At 39.5% G+C, this 20244-nt stretch overlaps 1 protein-coding gene across 2 annotated transcripts in view; it reads right to left on the bottom strand.

Moving 5' to 3' along the window:
* DPP6 (dipeptidyl peptidase like 6) overlaps positions 1-20244 on the bottom strand; it is a 571062-nt gene that overhangs the window by 256023 nt on the left and 294795 nt on the right. The gene's annotated exons all lie outside the window — the stretch shown is intronic.

Raw genomic sequence — 20244 nt, 5'->3', positions numbered from 1 at the left:
ACATGTATGTAAACCTGTGGCATATATACATAGAATTAAATAGTATATTTTGGATGTTCACTACAGTATTAGTATTGTGTTGCTTGTAACCTTAAGATTTTTATTAATATTGATTGTTTCCTCATTGCCTATTAGACCCCTATGACAATCATTAAGTGTTGTACATCCTGATTCTTGACAAATGTATCTTTTTTCTTTTATGTACCCTGAGAGCATATGCACCAAAGACAAACTCCTTGTGTGTGCAATCACAATTGACCAATAAAGAATTCTATTCTATTCTATTCTATTCCATTCCATTCTAGTAAATAGATAGGGAAATTGTATCTCTTTGAGGCAAGGAGAGGCCAGGCACCCTAACCCAAACCCTTGACGTGAGTGACGTCAAGTTGGCCACCTTTAAGCTAGTCACATGACCTTTAAGCCACCCCCAAGTCACATGATCATCAAGCCACTCCCACCTGGTCCCATGGCTTGCAACCCACACCCACAAAATAAACCACACCCACAGTATGGTAGTAAAAAAATTCGCAGCCCTTCACTGGATATTTCCAACAGTTTGGGCTATTTATTTATTTATTTATTTTGTGCAATACACAATGAGGGTTTTAGTGGATATATATCTATATACACATACTAGTAAAATACATGATGAAGGTTATAGAGGAGATACTCATAGTAAAATATATCTAAGAAATAATAGAAAAGAAGATATAGTAATAGAACATATCAATGAAAGAATAGAAGAAGAGATATAGGAATAGAAGAAAGGAATAGGAGATATAGGAGAGCAATAGGACAGGGGACGGAAGGCACTCTAGTGCACTTGTACTCGCCCCTTACTGACCTCTTAGGAATCTGGATAGATCAACCGTAGATAATCTAACGGTAAAGTGTTGGGGGTTTGGGGATGACACTATGGAGTCCGGTAATGAGTTCCATGCTTTGACAACTCAGTTACTAAAGTCATATTTTTTACAGTCAAGTTTGGAGCGGTTAATATTAAGTTTAAATCTGTTGTGTGCTCTTGTGTTGTTGTGGTTGAAGCTGAAGTAGTCGCCGACAGGCAGGACGTGGCAGCATATTATCTTGGGTGTAATACTTAAATCTTGTTTAAGGCGTCTTAGTTCTAAACTTTCTAGGCCCAGGATTGAAAGTCTAGTCTCGTAGGGTATTCTATTTCGAGTGGAGGAGATCAGATCTAGGCTGCAAAACTCTGGAGGACAGAGAAATAGCCAGCAATAGGACAGAAAACCGGGACCACTTTAAAATGTTATGTATTCCAATTCCCAGGCCAACATACTGTCTGGGGAATTCTGGGAGTTTAAGATCACACCTCTCCAAGCTGCTACAGTTGAGGAATACTGCATAGGAATCTCCCTCTACTAGCTATTTCTGTCTGGCACCTACTGATTGTCTGAATTTTTGGCAACCCAATCCTGATATTCCTGCCCATGTGATAATATATTGTACATCAAGATACAGTTCAGCTTTATGTTGGGCCTCAGCTGCTAGCAACTGAAATTTAATACATTTAGAGAGCACTTGGGTGCAAAAGGATCAATCAGAAAAAGAATCGAAAGAAGAAAGAATTATATTATTTCAAAAGATTGGTAGCAAAACAGTTCCCAGCCGTACTCATAAAATATGTCCAGAATTCAAATGGTCTTGTTCTGCACTTATTCAGAGTCTTCATGAAATGTTTAAGCAGGTACTGAAAATAAGCATGCATTAAACAGAGAACACATTTATTCTTCTCCAATGCCAGTAATAAAGGAAAATGAATGGAAATCTCCAAGAATTTAACAATAGCAATAGCACTTAGACTTAAATATTGTTCTTTATAGCACCTCTCTGGGCCTTTATAGAGTCAGCATATCGCTTCCAATCTGGGTCCTCATTTTATTGACCTCAGAAAGCTGGAAGGTTGAGTCAATTTAGAGCTGGTCAGGATTGAACTCCAGGCTATGGGTAGAGTTAGCCTGCCATACTTGCATTCTAAACATTGTGCCACCACAGCTTTTAAATTAGACACATCTTAGCTTCTGAATCAGTTTTTGGCAGAAAGGTGGAGCCTGGAGCTTGCAAAGAGTTAAAGTGAAATGTTAATATGGAACTTTCTTGCTCAGAAACTAAACACAGGAAATCAGGTCTCCAAACTATATTTAGTATTCCACTCCAGAATGGCTTCCCATATAGAGTCACTTTGTGATAAATATATGCATTTTATAAATGTTGGTCATGACCTTTAAAGCCCTACATGGCATTGGACCAGATTACCTGTGGAACCGCCTGCTACCGCACGAATCCCAGCGACCGATAAGGTCCCACAGAGTTGCCCTTCTCCGGGTCCCGTCGACTAAACAATGTCATTTGGCGGGGCCCAGGGGAAGAGCCTTCTCTGTGGTGGGCCCGGCCCTCTGGAACCAACTCCCCCTGGAGATTAGAACTGCCCCCAACCCCCCTGTCTTTTGCAAACTACTCAAGACTCACTTATGCCGCCAGGCATGGGGAATTAAGATATTCCTTCCCCCTAGGCCATTACAAGTTATGCATGGTATGTTTGTGTGTTTGTTTGGTTTTATAATAAGGGTTTTTAGTTGTTTTATTAATTGGATTGTTACATGCTGTTTTTATCATTGTTGTTAGCCGCCCCGAGTCTACGGAGAGGGTCGGCATACAAATCCAATACATAAATAAATAATAATAATTTTTTTAAAAATGGGAAACACCTTTGGTAGATGCCACAGTTTGCTCAAAATCTATTAGTCCACAGACAGTTCCGAATTAATTTTCCCACTTAAAAAAAACATTTTAACTATCTTTGTGCATTGCTGCAACACTGCTTGGGATCTGTAGTTCAGGGATAATGGCAGGTTGCCATGGCGAATAGGCATCAAAAGCAGTACCCTCCCATCAGGCAAGTGATAACTGTTCTGTCCTAGGACTAAGTAGCTTACACCTCTATAGGGCAGTGTTTTTCAACCAGTGTGCCGTGGCACACTAGTGTGTCGCGAGACATGGTCAGGTGTGCCGCGAAGCTCAGAGAGAGAAAGAAAGGGAGAGAGAAAGAAAGCAAGAGAGAGAGAGAGAAAGAAAGCAAGAGAGAAAGAGAACAACAGAGAGAGAAAGAAAGCAAGAGAGAGAGAAAGAGAACAAGAAAAAGAAAGCAAGAGAGAGAGCAAGAGAGAGCAAGAAAGCAAGAGAGAGAGAGACACAGGGAGGGAAGGAGAGAGAGAGAAAGACATAGAGGGAGGTAGGGAGAGAGAGAGAGCAAAAAAGAGAGGAAGGAAGGAAGGAAGAGAAAGAAAGAGGGAAAGAGGGAGGGAGAGAGAAATAATGCGAAAGGGAGGAAGAGAGATAATTTTTTTGTCCAAACTGTTTTAGCGCCCCCGCCCCCCCCCCCCCCGCTCAATGTGTCCCAGGGTTTCGTAAATGTAAAAAATGTGCCGCGGCTCAAAAAAGGTTGAAAGTCACTGCTATAGGGTACTCTGGTTCAGAGGTAGTGTAGACTCCCAGTATGGATGAGAATCATTCCAGTATGGTGATCACCTTCTGAATATGCACTGACTGGTGCTAATGTTTGTATGAAGTGAGGTCTGAAGATGCTTGAAGGAAATTATAACTTGCATTGTGGAATTCTTTTGGGCCAGAATATGAGAACACACCATCAATGTAAAGGGCCGGGGTGGCGCAGCAGGTAGAGTGCTATACTGCAGCCACTGAAGCTGACTTGTAGATCTGAAGGTCAGCGGTTCAAATCTCATCACCGGCTCAAGGTTGACTCAGCCTTCCATCCTTCCGAGGTGGGTAAAATGAGGACCCAGATTGTGGGGGCAATAGGCTGGCTCTGTTAAAAAGTGCTATTGCTAACATGTTGTAAGCCGCCTTGAGTCTAAGGAGAAGGGCGGCATAAAAATCGAATAAATAAATAAATGAATGAATGAATGAATGAATGAATAGAAACATAGAAGACTGATGGCAGAAAAAGACCTCATGGTCCATCTAGTCTGCCCTTATACTATTTCCTGTATTTTATCTTACAATGGATATATGTTTATCCCAGGCATGTTTAAATTCAGTTACTGTGGATTTACCAACCACGTCTGCTGGAAGTTTGTTCCAAGGATCTACTACTCTTTCAGTAATGAATGAATGAATGAATGGCTTATTCTGGGTCATGACTCTTTCAGCTATAAACCAGGGAATACTGTATGGCCAATTTGGCTACATGGAGTCAATCAACTTTAAAAACAAAATAGACAAATAAACTAACCATAGATGAAGCCAATGATATGGGATGCTTTCAAATTGGGTGTTTGATGTTTAGGAACCAAAATTCATATTCTTCCATCAAATTCATTTCATTTCAATAAAAGGCAGATATTATCTGTCTAGACATATATATCCATTTTTCCATCCATCCATCCCCATCTCTGCCACCACAGACTCATATCTGTGAGGTATAAACTAACATAGTTCTCAATCAGTTAAAAAAAATACAAAATCACACTTCAAAACAAGAGATAGATGGAATCCAAGCCTCACATATTGCGTAAGTAATAAACTCTCTTTTGTACAATGCATTTGAATATTATTGCTATATCAAGGGCTTTCTCCACATTGTGACCTAGATTTATCTGTATAAAAATTAGTGTAATTCATAATTCATTTATGATTTACCCTTGCAGACCACTCTTTTGATATTAATATCAACATTAATATCAACAGAGGATTTTAACAACAATTTTGTAGTTTTTCAAAATGATTTTTAGTTATTTAAATTAATGAAGTGTTGGACAGTTTAACCTAATTCCATGATTCTTGTAAACGGCTTGTTTATTCTGTATTTCTTCATTTTCCCCGTTTCCCTTCTTAGAAATGATTTTCCTTTTCTTAAAATGGTCAACAAAAATAATTTAAAAATGAGACTTCCTTTTGAAATACAGTCGCCCCTAGAAATTCCTCATTATTGCTTTCTAAATTTGTTTCAATAAAGTTTAATTATTGGGAGGAAATTTGGAACCGGTACTAAGTTAGTCTGCAAGTGTACATTTGTTCTGGGCAAACCAGCAAACAAGTGCTATATCTGCCATGTGATTGTGTAATTTGTTCTGCATTATAGGTGACTTCCTTTCTCAAGGATTCAGCCTGTGTTGTAATAGCCCCACGCAATGGAGAAGTCGCTTAGTAAGAAGCGGTGTGAGGCACATCACACAAAAGAAGAGTGAGATTTCAAAAAAGGGGAGCAGAAGCTTAATAGGTGTTGTTTTTTTACAGAAATGATTTGTATTCCTTGGATTTAGGATAGCAGTGAGGAACCCACAGGCTTTAAAACTCTGCTGAAAGAAATGCTGTAGCCAGTATTGATAATGGTGAGGCTGGTTGGGAGTTTACATTTTCGGAGGTGATACAAGTGACATCTGCTTTAGGACATTCTTGAATCAGTCAAGAACCTTTATACCATTATAATGTTAAAAGATAAAGGTAAAGGTTCCCCTGCACATATGTGCCAGTTGTTCCCGACTCTAGGGGGCAGTGCTCATCTTCATTTGAAAGCCGAGCTGTCCAAATAGGTCTTCAGGATCACAAGGCTGGCATAACTCAACACCGAGAATGTACAAAGTGCTGTTACTTTCCCACCAAAACGATACCTATTTTTCTACTTGTATTTTTACGTGCTTTTGAACTGCTAGGTTGGCAGAAGGTGGTACAAACAACAGGAGCTCACTCCGTTATATGGCACTAGGGATTCGAACCACTGAACTGGTGACCTTCTGACTGACAAGCGTCTTAGCCACTGAGCCACTGCGTCCTTATTAGGATATACTTCACTAAATAACTCTGTTTCCTTCCTTCCTTCCTTCCTTCCCTCCCTCCCTCCCTCCCTCCTGTTCTGCCGGGCCTCCCGAAAATTCAAGGGTACAAATTTCAGACACACACACGTTTGAAAATTCAAAACAATGTTCTTTATCACAAAATTCAAAATAAACAAAGCACTCTTTTTGTATTGCAAAGAGCACTCTTCCCAAAACAACCGGGTAGTCTGTACAGTTTCCCTTTAGCAGTCTTTAAGTACTTAGCTAGCAGCTGTGAAGAAACTTCCAACGAAGTGACACACACACACATGTTGCTCTGCTTTGGTTTCAAAGGCGTGAAAAAGCAACGAAGTCCAGCAACACAAGATTCCTGGCGAATTCCGATCAGATATTCTTCCACAACGGCCAAACCCACATGCTGCTATTTATAGCAGCAGCCCTAATTACTGGAGCCCCACCCAAACACAGGTGGCCTCCCTTATTTCCTGTAATATGTTCTTACTTGGTCTCTTCTATGCATAATTCTGCGCTTGCGTGGGTCCAAAACGTCATCATCTGAATCAACGGAAGATAAGGGAGATTGACTGCCTGGGCTGTGTGCCAAGCCCTCCTCTGCCGAGTCACTCCCACCTTCTTCGTCCGAGGAAACTAAACTTTGAACTGATTCTGTCGGCAATAACACAGGCCTGTGACATGTTGAAATTTCCCCTGCATCCACCTCCCCATTCCCTGGGGCAGGAGCTGATCCAGAGCCAACCACAACACCTCCTTCCCCTTTTTTCTTTCTCTCTCCTCTTTTTCACTTTCTCCTTTCTCTCTCTTTTTTTCTTTCTTGATTCTCTGTCTCTGCCTTTTTCTTTTGTATCCTCTTTTTCATCTCTCTCTTTTTCCTTTCCCTCTCTCCCCCATTCTTCCCTATCCTTTTTTTTAATTCTACTAAATGCTAGGCCTGAAGACTTTGTCTCACAGGGTACCATTTTAAAGAAAGTCAACGAGCCTCCATTAAAAAGTCAATTTAATGGGAAAATGACTGTAATTTCCCATCCATCACGATAGCAACCGAACTCTCCATCCGCCACCTCATAAACAGCATAGATTTGATCCAAAGAGGAAAGGACTGTGTCTAAATGTCCCTCTTAAAGCTCATAAACAGGGCAACCTAACCATGTAGCTATCCATACTGGTCGCCCAATTTGTTTAGCAACTGTTCGGAGTTACCACAACCCTGGAAAAATTGACTTATGACTGGCCTTCATATTTACCACCATTGCAGCATCCCCATAGTAACAGGATCAGAATTAGGGTGCTGAGTTTTGGCAGAATCCCAGGATCATGTGATGGCCATGTGCTCCCTTCCCAGCTGGCTTCTGAAAAGCCAAGTTAGTCCAAGACAAAGTAAGGACTCTCTTAATGACTGCATGGTTCATTTAATGACTATAGAGCAGTGGTTCTCAACTTTTTAAATGCTGCGACCCCTTAATACAGTTCCTCATGTTGTGGTGACCCCTAACCATAAGTCTAGTGCCAATTTTTCCAGCAAAGCTTTAAGTTGATTGGCAGGAAGTTCAGAGGGACACCCCCCCCTGTAAATGCCTGATTGGTCGGATTTGTTTGTTTGTTTGTTTATTGTTATTTTATTGTTATTTTATTTTATTTTATTTTATTTCTTTATTTCTTTATTTAACAACATAATAAATGTTATGGCTAACAACAGTGATAAAAACAGAATGTAAAAATCCAATACTAAAACAGCTAAAAAACCTTGTTATAAAACCAATCATACATACAAACATACGTACCATGCATAAATTGTAGAAGCCTAGGGGGAAAAGAATATCTTAGTTCCCCCATGCCTGATGGCAGAGGTGGGTTTTCAGGAGCTTACGAAAGGCAAAGAGGGTAGGGGCTATTCTAATCTCTGGGGGGAGTTGGTTCCAGAGGGCCGGGGCCACCACATAGAAGGCTCTTCCCCTGGGCCCCACCAAAGAACATTGTTTCGTTGATGGGACCTGGAGAAGGCCCATTCTGTGTGACCTAACTGATCGCTGGGATTCATGCGGCAGAAGGCGGTCCCTGAGATAATCTGGCCTGGTGCCATGAAGGGCTTTATAGGTCATAACCAACACTTTGAATTGTGACCGGAAACTGATCGGCAACCAATGCAGACTGCGGAGCATTGGTGTGACATGGGCATATTTAGGGAATTGTAAAAATATGTTGCAAGGCGCTAGAATAGAAGCTTTAGTTCCTAACACCATGGGAAAGTTGTCTTTTCCTGTGGTCTTAGGCGACCCCTGTGAAAGGAGTCGCGACCCCCAGGGTGAGAACCACTGCTATAAAGTCTTACTTAACAACTGTGGCAAAAAAAGGGTTATAAAATCAGTTGAAAATTCATTTAGCAATCACTTTGCCTAGCAATAGAAATATTGGTGCCACCCAGTGGTTGTATGTTGAGGACTACTTGTATATCTACCCATATCTGTCCACCATCCAGACTCCAATATCTGCACTCTATCCATCATCCACATCATTAGCAAGCATTCTAAGTAGTCTTTGATGCCTTGTGTGAAGGTGGTGATCCTCCGTAGCCCATCCACAAAAACATTGAGGCCAAATATCATTGAGGAATCATTGAGTTGTCATCTGCACATCTATAACTGTCTGGCTTGGTTCTGCAACCGAACAAGACCGACACAGACTTCAGAGGAGAATCAGAACTGCAGAAAAAATAATTGCTGCCAACCTGCCTTCCATTGGGGACCTGTGTACTACACGAGTCAAGAAAGTGGGCGATGAAAATGTTCACTGACCCCTCACATCCTGGACATAAACTGTTTCAACTCCTACCCTCAAAACATCCCTACAAAGCACTGCACACCAAGACAACTAGACACAAGAACAGTTTTTCCCCGAACTCTGCTAAACAAATAATTCCCTCAACACTGTCAAACTATTTACTAAGTCTGCACTACTATTTCTGCTAGTTTTTTTCTCATCATTCCTATCACCCCTTTCCTCTGACTTATGACTTTATGACTGTAACTTGTTGCTTGTATCCTTACGATTTATATTAATATTGATTGCTTATCTACGACAATCATTAAATGTTATGCCTCATGATTCTGGACAAATGTATCTTTTCTTTTATGCACCAAAGACAAATTCCTTGTGTGTCCAGTCACCCTTGGACAATAAAGTATTCTATTCTATTCTATTCTATTCTATTCTATTCGATTCTATCCTATCCTATTCTACTCCATCCCATCCCATCCTATCCCATTTTATATGGTTTCCCTTCTTTATGATTAACTTAAGTGACAAAAAGCGATCCGTCACACTCAAGCCTCCCTAATCAACCTCTCTTCCTAATGTTTTCCTCTGTTAAAATTTCCCATCAGAACATAAGGCTATAATTTCCTTCCTTTCTGTGACGGGTCCATTCATAGCCATCTGTCCAAGGTCAATGCTGTGATCTATGTACAGGACACAGAAAGGAAAGATGGTGATGCAAAACCCAACACAATTTCACTTTCTCTACATTATTTTTAGTCCTCCTTGTTTCCCCAGCAATTCTAACATCTGTTTCCACTTTCCAACCTAGAAACCCACCTGTGCCAAATAGTGCTACTCATCTCCATCTAATTAATGCACAATGAAGGAAGACATTAGTGGGAATTAACCCACAGCGTTAAATGAACTAGTTCTTCGTACTGCTGCTCCAGGGAATAGTGATAGGTCTTTTAACAGTTTGTTAAGAGCGTTCCTCAATTTTGAGACCTTTGAAGCGTGTGGACTTCAACTCCCAGAATTCCCCAGCCAGGTATGGCTGTTGAGAAGCCATATAGAATTTTTATTGGACACGTGTGATTGGACAAACAAGGAATGTGTCTTGGTGCATATGCTCTCAGCGTACATAAAAGAAAAAGACACATTTGTCAAGAATCATGTGGTACGACACTTAATGATTGTCATAGGGGTCAAATAAGCAATGAAGAAGCAATCTATACTTGTTCCACTTTATTTCTTCCATTCCCATTTTTAAGAGGTTTTGGATTTCTTTAATATTTTAAAGAGCCTCTTTTATATGTTCGGGTGTGTGTGGAATTATTCCAATTGCTCTCTGGGATTGTCATTTGTTTCCTTCTTAATTTTAAAAACCATATCTAATTTTTTTAATGTCTACTGACAAATTCTTTTCCAAACTTCTTTTATTTTTAATATTTTTAAAATAACTTTTATTGAAATATATACGTTAAGAAAAAAAAACAATACAAAAAGAAAACATAAACACAACATACACAAACACAAAAAGAGATATTTAGATTAAAAGCGTTTATTGGATGAGAATATTTTAATCCTTTCCAAACTTCTTATTTATGTTGTTCTCTGATGGACTTGGTTGCATATCTTTTTCTGTAACTTCTGAGAACAAACTGTTCCTACAAAAACACAATATTATTGTGTTTTTTGACATTATTGATTCAAAATCTGAATACGTTTCCTCAAAAATATCTTCGGACACTTTTATAAATTGATTGTTATATCTCCAATATCCAAAACAGTTTCTCTTTCTCCCCCAAAAATTCATTTATTCCTTAAAATTAATTTCAAAAATTTAATCTTCACAATCCAACATTAATTTATTTATTTATGTTTCACATTTTGAAACCACCAATCTCCCTCAAGGAAGGGCTGTGGCTGGTGTACAATAAAATATAATTGATTAAAAACAGCGTATAAAAATTAACATTAGAATTAAATTGGGATTAATTAGGCAGCTTCATTGTTGTCATCTCTTTGTTAATGGCTGCAAATGTTGGCAACGCTTTTTACAGAATGATCTTCTGTTTCCCACCCTGAAATTATCTTACCAGCCCTTTTAAGATTAAGTATATTTATTTATAGGGACACAGTGGCTCAGTGGCTAAGATGCTTAGCCAATCAGAAAGGTTGGCAGTTCGGTGGTTCAAATCCCTAGTGCTGTGTATCGGAGTGAGCTTCCATTACTTGTCCCAGCTTCTGTCAATCTAGTAGTTCAAACGCATGTAAAAATGCAAGTAGAAAAATAGGAACCACCTTTGATGGAAAGGTAAAAGCATTCCATGTGCCTTCGGCGCTTAGTCATGTAGGCCACATGACCACGGATATCTCTTCGGCTTAGAAATGGAGATGAACACTACCCCCTAGAGTTGGGAACGACTAGCACATATGTGCAAGGGGAACCTTTATCTTTTATATGTTTTTATATAAGAAGGACTGAGGCAAGTAATAAAAAGGGTACAGCAAATGCTGCAAAGATAACTAATAGTTTTCAAGGCCATTGAACTCTTGAAATAAATTCAATTATAACATTGGAGATTGGTTCTAATGGAACAATTTCTAGTCTACTATACCTAGGTGCTAGTATGAAAACTTCCAGTTCTATATACATCCAGAATTTTGAAATTAGCAACAGGCTTCATTATTTTTCAAGTCAGATTCCATGTGATTATTAAAATTAAAATGCTTAAGACTGGCAATGTCTTACCATGCCAAGAATGTATTCATCTGGTTTCCTTCCTGTTGTATGTATAGTCACATTCATCTTACAATCTTTTCCCAAGGACTTCATTGGGCTATCAAACTATAGAATCTAACCCTTCTACGATTGTTTATTTATTTTGCAGCAGCCCAGGTGCCACAAACTACCATCAAAAAACATGATGTCAAAGTTTGCAATAGCACTTAGATTTATATACAGCTTCATAGTGCTTTTACAGCCCCCTCTAAGAGGTTTACAGCATTTATTTATTTATTATTTATTAGATTTGTGTGCCGCCCCTCTCCGAGGATTCAGAGCGGCTCACAACAAGCAATACATCTACAAATCCAATTTAAAAAAACAATGTAAAAAACCCCTTATAAAACAACCATACAATCCAGACAAACCATATATAAATCATAATGGCTAGGGGTATGTCAATTTCCCCATGCCTGGCGACCTAGATATGTTTCCAGGAGTTTGCGAAAGGCAAGGAGGGTGGGGGCAGTCCTAATCTCCGGGGTGAGTTGATTCTAGAGGGCTGAGGCCACCACAGAGAAGGCTCTTCCCCTGGATCCCGCCAGATGACATTGTTTTGTCGATGGGACCCAGAGAAGGCTAACTCTGTGGGACCTAATCGGTCACTGGGATTCGTGCAGCAGAAGGTGGTCCTGGAAGTATTCTGGTCCGATGCCATGTAGGGCTTTATAGGTCATAACCAACACTTTGAATTGAGACTGGAAACTGATCGGCAGCCAGTGCAGTGCATACATGGCATTGGACTAGATTACCTCTGGGACCTTCTGCCACATGAGTCCCAGCGGCCTTTAATGTCCCGCATAGTCGGCCTTCTTCAGGTCCCATCAACTAGGCAATGTCGTTGGAAGGGCCTTCTCTGTGGGGGGCCCATTCCTCTGGAATCAGTTCCCCCTGGAGATTTTTACTGCCCCCACCTTCCTCGCCTTCTGCAAGAGTCTTTAGACTCATTTATGCCGCCAGGCTTGGGGCTATTAGATCCTTGCCCCTGGCCGATGAATGTGTGAATGAATGTTGATCGAATGGGAATGACTGTTTTTTTATGGTTTTTTAGATTTTTTTTTAGATTATATATTTAATTAATTGGATTTAGGACCTTATGCATTGTTTTATTATATGTTGTGAGCTGCCTCGAGTCCTCGGAGAGGGGAAACATAAAAGTCCAATAAATAAATAAATAAGTATTGCTCCCAACAATTTGGTTCCTCATTTTACCCACCTTGGAAGGAGGGAAGGCTGAGTCAACCTTGAGTCGGTGAGATTTGAACTGCCAAAGTGCAGCTAGCAGTCAGCTGAAGGAGCCTGCAGTACCGTACTCTAACCACTGTGCCACCTTGGTTAGAAATGGCTTTTGTGGACTCATTCCATTCATTGGCTGATTTTCAATTCTGATTGTTTTTACAACAAAAGGCCATTATGGCACTGAGACTTGGACTTTGAACTTCTGTGAAGTATATTATTCAGTAACAGTGAATTGTTTATTGTAAGTTAGGTTCTATAGTTATTGCTATTCTGTGCTTCAAATGTCACTGAGTCATCCTGGAGATAGAAGAACCACTCCATAATTGCTTTCTATTGTGTTCTTCCCCTTTCCATTTATTCCACAGTAAACATTTCTTGCAAGAAAATAATAACAGTGCAATGATACCACTGTAATTAGTGTTTCTCTGAGCTTAGCCCCTCCAATTTACTTCTAGTTTCTCCGTCTTTACATCCATAATCTGTTTTATAGATAAGTGAACGGAATTGATTCCAATTACTCTCTCATTCAGCCTATAAGAGTCAATAAACCTCCCTACCAATGATAGAATTAGACAAGGAATCTAACTGGATACCACTGAGTCTTTTTGAAAATATGCATAGGAAAATATAATTCAATACTAACAAACAAATACAATGAAAGAAGTATAGCAAAAATAAGTTGTAAGGAACAATTCAGTTTTGTCTCGGGGATTTTTTTGTATATGAACCACAATGAGAATCTTCTGCTAGCTATTTTGTTGATTGAGGTGTGTGTGTGTGTGTGTGTGTGTGTGTTTTCAGTTTGCCTCTAGACCTGGGTCTTCTGTAGATGTTTCTGCTTTCTAATTCATCCTGAAACGGTTCGTCCCATATTTTGAAAGCAGTGTCTTTTTTGAGAAAAGTGGTCAATAGCGAAAAGTGAAAGCCTATAACACTTTCTCTTTTAGGTTTAGTGAACAGGCATCTTCACACCTGAAAAGGATAGCAAGCATTTATAGTCATTACTTACCGTTTCCTACTCAACATGCCAGCACTATAAATCATATGCATGCAGTGCAATACATATCAAATCTCCATCTCTGTTATTACTTAAAGACCTTTCGGCGCCAATTCAGGAAGCTCAAACTGCCCAAGGAGCTGCTGATACAGTTCTACAGAGGAATCATTGAGTCTGTCATCTGCACCTCTACAACTGTCTGGTTTGGTTCTGCAACCCAACAAGACCGACACAGACTTTAGAGGAGAATCAGAACTGCAGAAAGAACAATTGCTGTCAATCTGCCTTCCATTGAGGACCTGTATACTGCAAAATCAAAAAGAGGACTGTGAAAATATTTACTGACCCCTCGCATCCTAGACACAAACTGTTTCAAGTCCACAAATCTTTATTTATTTATTAATTGGATTTATATGCCGCCCCTCTCCAAAGATACGGTGTGGGTCACAACATATAATAAAAAACAATAAAACACAATGGCAAATCCAATTAATTAAACTAGATAACTAACCTAAAATCTCCAATATTTTAAAAAGTTGCTATGTTTGGAGACTCCTGCATTAAGAGCAAATACAGAGAAGTCTTGGACTTAAAACTATAACTGATTATTATGGTCATAAATCATGACGGTTTGCAAGGGTCATTAAACAAACATGGTGGTAGTTCCAGAAATCCATTGTTAACCACAGGCCAGAGTGGAAGAAGATGGCAGTTAAATTATAGTCACAAAACCATGGGGCACTGCAAATAATTGTAAATGCAGACGGATGGCTGAGTGTCCAAAATGAAGCCAGGTGATCACGGGAGATGAAACTAGGCTGTAAGCAGCTTTTAAGGTGTCCATTATAACTTTGGGACGGTTGCTAAATGACTGATCAAGCCTTTTTTTCAAGAGGCAACTGGACTTTTAGTTTTTTTTCCCCTTTGAAGACATTTTGTTTTCCCGGGTCTACAACACAGTCCTTCTAGCAGTTACAGGAAGGCTTCACACCTGTCTGTCTGTCTGTCTGTCTGTCTGTCTGTCTCTCTCTCTCTCTCTCTCTCTCTATCTATCTACCTACCTACCTACCACACCTATCTACCTACCTACCTACCACATCTATCTATCTATCTATCTATCTATCTGTCTGTCTGTCTGTCTGTCTGTCTATCTACCTACCTACCACACCTATCTACCTACCTACCACATCTATCTATCTATCTATCTATCTATCTATCTATCTATCTATCTATCTATCTATCTATCTATCTATCTATCCATCCATCCATCCATCCATCCATCCATCTATCTACCTACCTAACTACCTACCTAACTACCTACAACACCTATCTATCTACTGTATCTATCTATCTATCTATCTATCTATCTATCTATCTATCTATCTATCTATCTATCTATCTATCTATCTACCTACCTACCTATCACACCTATCACACCTATCTATCTACCTACCTATCACATCTATCTATCTATCTATCTATCTATCTATCTATCTATCTATCTATCTATCTATCTATCTATCTATCTACCTACCTACCACACCTATCTACCCACCTACCTATCACACCTACCTACCTACCTACCTCATCTATCTATCTATCTATCTATCTATCTATCTATCTATCTATCTATCTACCTACCATACCTATCTACCCACCTACCTATCACACCTACCTACCTACCTACCTACCTAATCTATCTATCTATCTATCTATCTATCTATCTATCTATCTATCTATCTATCTATCTCTATCTATCTATCTATCTATCTACCTACCTATCACACCTATCTATCTACCTACCTATCACACCTATCTACCTACCTACCTACCACAACTATCTATCTACCTACCTATCACACCTACCTACCTACCACATCTATCTATCTATCTATCTATCTATCTATCTATCTATCTATCTATCTATCTATCTATCTATCTACCTACCTACCTACCTATCACACCTATCTATCTACCTATCTACCTACCTACCTACCATTTGCACCACTCAGGTGACCCTGATGACACAGAAAAACCTCCAGGTGACCTTAACTACTCGCTAAAAGAATGCAAATGTCCAGCTGTCTGCAAGAAGTACAAATCCTTCCATGCTGATCCACCATCCAGTCACAGTTGAAGAAGCTTCTTGGATGAGAAGCAAAATGTCTTCAAAGAAAAACCAGAAAGTCCAACAAACCCCCCCCCCCCCACCAGTTTTGGGATTATTATGACCTGAATGACTGAGAATCTCCATAGACGTCAAGCCTGTATTGTATTCAGATTTGACTTCAATAAGTTTGATTACTGGAATTCCACCAATCCAGGGGTTGATCCAGTTGATTTAATCAGTCATACTCAGATAGATGAAAATCAACTCTGACTACACCAGAGTAGAAGCCACTAATATTGCAGCTCTACTCACGTTTATTAGGAGTAAATTCCATCAAGTTCAAGATTTATTTCAGGTAAGCACAAGTAGGTTAAACAATTTAATTCTACTTGCTTGAGAAAGAAGCCCCCTGGAGTCAGAATTGTGAGAGATAAATGCTTGTTCCCTATCTCTTCTACTTCTAGTGTGTAATTTGCTTTCTTTGTCCAAAGCTTCAGCTCTTCGGCACTGAAGTACTGAAGATTTATACACAACTGCCACATTCGCTTGGCACAATTAATTCTAGTGCTCCTACACCAGACACCAATCTGGTCAGTATCTTCTGGCTTTCTGTGCCTGTTCCAGTTGGCATGACCTTGGTAGTTTCAACACAACAAAGGCACAATCCTAGCTTGCTAGAACCATCTGCGGTATGTTACGTAATTGCAGCTTACTGTCTGTCATACAATGTGTGGTAGGCATGATACTGCCTTAAAAAAATAATCCAGTTCAAAAAACAGGATAAGGCATCAAATGCTATACTCAAGTAAAATGTCAGCACTCATCATCTTTCAGGTTTCCAATGTAGGTACAGTGGTACTTCTACTTAAGAACTTAATTCATTCCGTGACCAGGTTCTTAAGTGGAAGCAATTTTTCCTATAGGAATCAATGTAAAAGCAAATAATGCGTGCAAACACGTTAGAAAAGAAATAAAAGCTCAGAATTTGGGTGGGAGGAGGAGGAAGAGGAGGAAGACAGTCGCTGCCAAATGAAGAAGATGAGGTGAGGTGAATTTAAAAAAATACACGTGTGGCACATTTGCCGTAGGTTCACCGTCAGAGTCCTATAGGCTGAACCTACGTGCAAAAACAATTTCATTCCTTGCAGGGGCCTTTTAAATAGATAATCCAGACCAGATTATCTCCGGGACCACCTTCTGCTGCACGAATCCCAGCGACCAGTTAGGTTCCACAGAGTGGGTCTTCTCCAGGTCCCGTCAACTAAACAATGTCGTTTGGTGGGACCCAGGGGAAGAGTCTTTCGTAAGCTTCTTAAAACCCACCTCTGCTGTCAGGCATGGCGGAACTGAGATATTCTTTCCCCCTAGGCCTTACAATTTACGCATGGTATGTTTGTTTGTATGTATGTTTGGTTTTATAATAAGGGTTTTTTTGCTGTTGTTTAGTATTGGATTGTTACATGCTGTTTTTTGTCACTGTTGTTAGCCGCCCCGAGTCTGCGGAGAGGGGTGGCATACAAATACAATAAATAAATAAATAAATAAAACCGCCGTTCTCATTTTAGAAAGATAAAAAGCCAACAGGTATTTGTTCATTTTAAAAAAAATTATAAGCTGTTGTTGCAGGTAGCTTTTAAGATAATGGACAATTGGCTAATTTAGGCCATAAATACCACTAGCTGGCCCAAAAATACCATACTGACATCTCGTGGCATCGTAACAGCACTGTAAGTTTGGATTGTGAGATCAAAATGTCAACAAAGAGGAATGCTGTACACTTTGTTTTACCTGCATTTATCATTCTAAATTCGTTACCAGAGGAAAAGGAACCTGTTTCAACTAAATGAAAAGAACTTTGCTAATTTTCATCAGATCATTACTCCATCCTTTACTAAAGTTGGTAGCCTTGAAAATCCCCAAACATTTTGGATTAGGCTTGGACATTCTAGAAGTGTGTTAGGGAAGCTGAACAAAATCGAATGATGTTTATAACAAATCACAAAACATTCTTGCATTAGGAGGCATGTCTAGCACTCAGAAGCAATCTATCACTGTTGTTATTTGTTTTTAAAGAACATCTTAGGAAGGATATGTCTTAAGGGATCCCATTCTTTGCCAGATTCACAATGAGACATTATTTTTTTCAAAAAAACAATCATAATATAGGCTAACTAAAATTATGCAATGGTGATTTTTGCTATAACTACTGTGACATAACATGGCTATATAGAAGATATTAAGGTTGCTTAATACCTTCTATATGTCCATCAGCAATTATCAGATATTCACCAAGATCAGATGTTAACTGACCCATTTGTTTCTAAAAATACTGAAAATGAGTAGTTTACTGTTTATGAAAAATACAAACAATTGATATATCGGGGCTACAGACTCACTAATTTATTATATTGTCCCTCCAGATTTAACTTCGTATACTGTAAAACAAACTTTATATCTTACAGAAGCATCCGGATTCTCTAAAGAATAGGTTTATCTTCGTTATATGGAATATGTGAGGTTCTGGTTGCAATAAATGCATTGCAACCTTAAACAGGAAAAGCATACAAAAACCATCCAGTTAAAAATGAAGAAATATATATTTATAAAGCCCTTCATGGCATTGGACCAGAATATCTCCAGGACTGCCTTCTGCCACACGAATCCCAGTGACCGGTTAGGTCCCACAGAGTTGGCCATCTCCGGGTCCTGTCGATGAAACAATGGCGTCTGGCAGGACCCAGGGGAGAAGCCTTCTCTGTGGCGGCCCCAACCCTCTGGAATCAACTTCCCCCTGAGATCAGGACTGCCCCCACCCTCCTTGCCTTTCGCAAACTCCTCAAAACTCACATCTGTCGTCAGGCATGGGGGAATTGATTCCCCTGGGCCGTTTCCGCTTTATGTATGGTCTTTATGAGATGTATGATTGTTTTTATATTAAGGGTTTTAAATTGTTTTAAATGTTGGATTTGCATTGCTCTTGTTGTGAACCGCTCCGAGTCCTCGGAGAGGGGCGGCATACAAATCTAATAAATAAATAAATTTTAGTCCACCTTTTAGAGATTAAATTATCAGCTGTATTATGCTTCAAATTCTGTCAGATGGGATGGCTCAAAAATACTGATGTGCAAATACATGTTCAAGGAATACCTAACTTTGAGTCACCAAAGAAGACACTATTGTTCATAAATATAACTTGGCTACCATTGCGAAATCACCTTGTAAAATACGTTGATATTAATGAAACTAGTCATTTCAAATCTAGCCACGCATAGGTGGTCACTTGAATTTGGTATTCAGGGTTTATGAGATGTGTGGATAATACAATATAGGACATTGGCATATTAATTACGTAGCTTGAACTGAATAATAAATCCTGCTCCAGTGTTGGAGCATTCGCAACTTCTGGAGGAAGGTTTTTCCACTGGTTAATTGCTCTAAGTGTCAGGAAATTTCTTCTTAGTTTAAGTTGCTTCTTGTCCTACTCTCAGGTGCTTTAGAGCAGTGTTTCCCAACCTTGGCAACTTGAAGATATTTGGACTTCAAATCCCAGAATTCCCCAGCCAGTGAATGCTGGCTGGGGAATTCTGGGAGATGAAGTCCAAATACCTTCAAGTTGCCAAGATTGGGAAACACTGCTTTAGAGACTAGGTTGATTCCCCCTTCTTTGTGGCAACCTGTGAGATATTGAAAGGCTGCTATTATGTCTCCCATAGTCCTTCTTTTCATTAAACTAGACATACCCAAGTCCAGCAATTGTTCTTTATCAGTTTTATCCTTCAGTCCCCTAATAATCTTTGCTGCTCTTCTCTGCACTCTTTCTAGAGTCTCAACATCCTTTTTACATCGTGGCCACCAAAGCTGAATTCAGTTTTCCAAGTCATCATCATTATCCCATCCGACGAGACCATGTGATGTCAGAGAAGACTGTGATTGGTCAGAGGTCGCACCAGTTGAAGTGGGGACAACACTGGCCTATGATTGGTGGAGACATTGACAACTGGGACTATAGAAGAGCTGTCATGCTAGAGGTTTGTTCGTTCCCGCAGTTATCTGGGAGCGAGTCATGTTAGCTGGGCGGCAGACCAAATAAAGAGTTGAATGTTTCCAAACATAGTGTCTCATTTAGCGCCAATTAGCATATGCTTTAACCATCTTATCTTTCTTGTTACCTTTCCCAACATCAGAGCCTTCTCCAAAGAACCTCATTTTTACCTAATGTGCCCAAAATAACATAATTTGAGCCTGGTTCTTTGTGTCTTGAGTTTGGGTTAATTAGTTTGGATGAGCCATTTCTTTGTGTTTTGTATACTTTGTATTTCACATTTTCTAGATTATAAGTCTATTATTATTATTATTATTATTATTATTATTATTATTATTATTACTATTACCATCATCATCATCATCATCATCATCATCATCATCATTATTATTGTTATTATGTCAATACAACACAGCAAATGAGATCACTATGCTGGATTTCGTATTTCATCACCAGTCGGGCGCTTCCCAAGCACCT

This window comes from Erythrolamprus reginae, chromosome Z, assembly GCF_031021105.1.
Source record: "Erythrolamprus reginae isolate rEryReg1 chromosome Z, rEryReg1.hap1, whole genome shotgun sequence".
Classification (NCBI taxonomy): domain Eukaryota; kingdom Metazoa; phylum Chordata; class Lepidosauria; order Squamata; family Dipsadidae; genus Erythrolamprus; species Erythrolamprus reginae.
The sequence above is the reverse complement of the archived record's forward strand: the minus strand, read 5'-3'. Positions and strand labels throughout refer to the sequence as shown.